Below are 4,299 nucleotides of genomic sequence, written 5' to 3'. Positions count from 1 at the left end.
AGTTTGTGACTCTATTGTAGAGGCTAAGCCTACGCTTGAAGCCACTGAGGTGGTCGTTAACGGGGGTGACGCGATGTCACTGGTATGCATGAATTAAGTTCACAGTCCAATAAATCCAGCAGTATGTATCTTGTCCTTTTTGGTCTTTTATTCTGTATCGACTTAGCATAACAGCGCAACGGTCACAAACTGTTTGCCTTCTCAATGACACACCTGACGCCGATTACGTGCGTCTACCTTAAATACCTTTATATTACATAATCAAAACAGAAAAAGGTGACCTCTAGTGACCACATAAGGTATTAACCCAAGAATGGCTCCTACACCAATATATGAAGTCAGTGACAACTAGAAATAATAGCACCTCGATTACAAGTTTGAAAAATCTACACAGTGTTCCAAATCAAACATATGTTAGTAGCAAATGTTGTGTTAGAGTCCCCTGAAGACAGATAAACATTTTTAAAGTGCTTTGAATATTATTCCAGATTTGTGGACTTCTACATGGTCATACTATAGACAAAAAATAATACAAAGAAATAAAAAAGGTCTTATAACAGGCACATTAAGGTGATGGTGAGATCCCTGTCCTTTATTTAAAATCAAGGTGTTTCCTGCATGTGGACGTCTTATGGCCTGAGCTCTTATTGGCTGTTGGGCATGTGAGTTATACATGAGTTCCTGTGCAGACAATGTGGTGTTAACGAACACCGGCTATTAATGTCTGCCTCATTTCCCTGATAAATTCTTCTTTCCTCTCTCAGCTGCTCATTAAACAAAACTGTGTCTTAAAACTGTGTCACTGCATTTCTTTGTGTTCTTAACTTTTACTGTAAAAATAATATATTCAGTAAACCACATTTATCTGTTTTGGCTCTTTAGTGTTATGGAGTCTGTGAGGACAGGGTTTGGGGAGTGGGTGACAGAACGAGGAACTGTTCAGAGGTGTATGTAAGACCCTAACCTTGCTTTCTGGTTTTAACTTAAAAATTCATCCAGATGTCTAGAAATTAGAGCTGTACCATCCAAAGTGGGATGGATGCCATCTTCCTCAATAAGACCAGGGTTTTCGCTGAAGGTTTGCCAGTTATCTATAAATACCACACTGTTTTCAGGGCACCACTCCAACAGCCAGCGGTTCAGTGACAGCATGGTCTCATTGGGGAGGGGACCAGAGAAAGCTACAGCATGTGACATTGTTCTGGCAAAGTTACAAACAGATGCAATACTATTTTTAGTGTCCTCAAATTGCTGTAGCTGGATATCATTACTGCCAACATGAATTACAATCTTTTGAAATCTATGTTTAGCCAGTCTCAGATCAGCCTCAATGTCAGGTGCTATTGCTCCTGGAATGCATTTGATCATAGTTCCTGGAGTCTTTAGCTGCACATTTCTGAGTGCAGAGTCACCAATAACCAGATTTGATTCCATAATGTGTAGATTGCCTAGATTGATTATGAGATCTTGATCTAAGTTCTCCTCTTCCTCAGTCTTCTGCAGTTGTTGGCATTCTTCCTCACTTGAGGACCCCTCTCCAGTACTTTTTGAATGGTTTAAGAATGGTTTAAGATTAAGAATGGTCTTTAAATTTTTATATATTTCCTTCTTTTGTCCATTCAGTGTTTTCTGTAGTTGTTTAATTATGTCTTCATCTGCCAGCCGATGAAGGAGAGGTCCACAGTAGAGTCTGACAAAGCAGAAAATCACAGTTAAAGTTAATGAAGTGGGTTAAACATCTGTGGAGCACATCATTGGTCTGGTGTTTACCGTGCACACTGAGGTTCTGGTAGAGGTGAACACAGCAGCTGGTTCAGGTGGAGGCTCTGCCTCATGCAGCACTGCCATTGGCTGAAAGCATGAGCCACACGTGGCTGCCAGTTACTCACACCTTCATCCTTTAAAGCTTTCATCTTCCTCTCAAACTCGTCCTCTACAGACAAAATAAGACAAAGTTTTGGTACCAAAGAACCAGAGACCAGCAGCAGTTTCTCTTCTTGTTCAGACTGATGTGGAAGCATCAGAGCTGCTTCTGTCACACAAAATCTGTTTAGAGGAAATCTGACTGCTTCTTACACCGATAAATGCATTTCATTGTAGATATCCATCATGTTACCCAGTGAGACTAACCTGGACCATCGGGCTCACACACAAACCACAGCAGGAGAGCGTGGAGGCAGTTTATAGTTTCAGGCTTTGGGTGGTGTTGTAGCTTCTTAAACCAGAAAACAGTCACACAGACTGGCAGCTTCAGCTGGTTGGGGATGTTTTCTAGGTCTGAAGTCTGAACCTGCAGAGCTTCCTCAAACACCCTGCGACGCAAACGCTCAGGACCCTGCACAGATAAGATACCACACAGATAAGATGCTCACATGTACCACAGAAACATGTCTACTTGTCAGAGTAATTAAACACATATTTAATGATTAACCTCAGTACCTTATGCAGGTCCTTTAGTTTCAGTTTTTTCTGTTCATCACGTATTGATGGGACACAGTAGTCTTTGATCTCTTCTCCATCCCTGCCATATTCAGTAATCACACCTTCTGTTAACAGTCCATAGAAGTACTGTCTGATGCGGTAAGCAGCTGTGTAACTACTGCGCTGTGAAAAGTTCTCCACAAGTGGGGTCAGAAGGATTGTCTTCCAATCCACAACACTTGTGACAAAAGTGGTGAGTTCTCCGCGCTCAACTTTTTCACACACCCATGGTGGCAACTTAGAACTTGTTTTTTCTGGTTTAACATATTTTTCAATGGCGAGTTTGAATGTTTGGTTCTGTTTTTTACCAACATGATTTAAAGCTTTACTCAGAGCACGTTCTCTCTTCTGTGAGTCGTCCAAGCCATCCAGGTTCACTTTACTTAAAAAGCCGAGCATACCATCCAGTCTTTTAATGCTGTACTCACCAGGTGAAGATGATTCCTTTGCAAAAGCACCATTGTCTTCTAATCTTGAATAATCATTTCCTGCTATTGAAGCAAAGACTGGCATGAGAGCAGGGTCTAATTTAAAATGCTCAACAAACTTTGAACGTGTGTAGATCTTAGCAGGAATTTTTCCATCCTCTTCTTTTTTCCACTCAAAGTTGTCGAGCTAAAGGAAACCTTTGTGCACATCAAAGATGTAAAAATCTTTGTCAATAGACAGCACAGCACATTGTTTTTGATTTGCCTCGGAAACAACCTCAGGGTCTGCCTCTCCTAAACACACTTTAAACTCTATGCCTTTTTCCCTTAAGGTTTCTATGAAGACATCTTTGACCAGAGGTGGTAAGACATTATATGCCTTTGGTAAAGTGCCGTCAGGCTCTGTCTCTGCTACTGTCTTTGCTTTTTTCAGTTTATTTTTTAGACGAGACAAAATTTTTTCATGCTTCTCAGGCCCTGAGCCACCATCCAGGATGACGTACGGATTGACTTCACAGTCCTGCAGAGTCTTAAAGAACTTGCAGACCTCATGTTTGAATCTAGGATAATCCCCTCCACAGCGCTGGTCCAGCTTTGGGTCGGATGTATAATACAAAGAATAGTACAGAGCATTACCATCAATGATGAGACCTGTTTTTTCTACCTTAACTTCTTTGCAGAGACACAAATCATCTATCATTTTCTTTAATGTTGAAACCTCCATGATTCCTTAAAGTGTGGATGAAGATGAGCGGTGGTTATTGTGCTTATGCCCTTCTGTCTGCAGATATTTGTACACCTGCTAGAGTCCACACCCACACCGACACAGCGAGTCAAACCTGTTTTGACTAATTTAACATACCTAACTTACTCTTTTGGTTTCATTTCTTCATTCTTCATGTTGTGATTTTCTGTTTCATTTCACTTTGTGGAGCAAAATCAAATGTGTTTCATCAACTTTCCAGCTGTTAATAATGCAAAGGTACTTTGTGTCCATCACAAAGGCTCAACTCTGCCATGAACTGGAAACTGCTGCAACTCAAGCATCACGATCCACAGTGAAGCCAGTGTTATATAACCATGGACTGTGAGCATGCTGACTAAGAAAGAAGCAACTGTTCCAAAATCGACATCTTGAAGCCCGAGCGAAGTCGCAGCTCCTCGTCATGGACAAGTGAAATGTCTTTTGGAGAAAGATTAAATGTGTCATGGAGAGTGGAATGAGAGGACTCAGGTGCGAGACTCCTTGCAAAGTGATGGTGAATTTATTTACAGTGAAAAAACGGCAACAGCTCGACTCCGTAATCCAAAAGAGCAGTGAAGTGACAAGGTGACTTCTCCCTGACAAGGTGACAGTGCAATATGAACACCGGTGTACCACAAGGCTGTG

The 4,299-nt window shown here is 41.4% G+C and overlaps 1 pseudogene; it reads right to left on the bottom strand.

The window, feature by feature from the left end:
- Positions 1-6: 6 nt before the first annotated feature.
- Positions 7-4,096, bottom strand: LOC121812590 (annotated as a pseudogene).
- Between the last annotated feature and the right edge of the window lie 203 nt (positions 4,097-4,299).

Source organism: Haplochromis burtoni, unplaced genomic scaffold, assembly GCF_018398535.1.
Source record: "Haplochromis burtoni strain Fernald_Lab_line unplaced genomic scaffold, NCSU_Asbu1 Contig_675, whole genome shotgun sequence".
Classification (NCBI taxonomy): domain Eukaryota; kingdom Metazoa; phylum Chordata; class Actinopteri; order Cichliformes; family Cichlidae; genus Haplochromis; species Haplochromis burtoni.
This window is presented reverse-complemented; position numbering and strand designations above follow the sequence as displayed.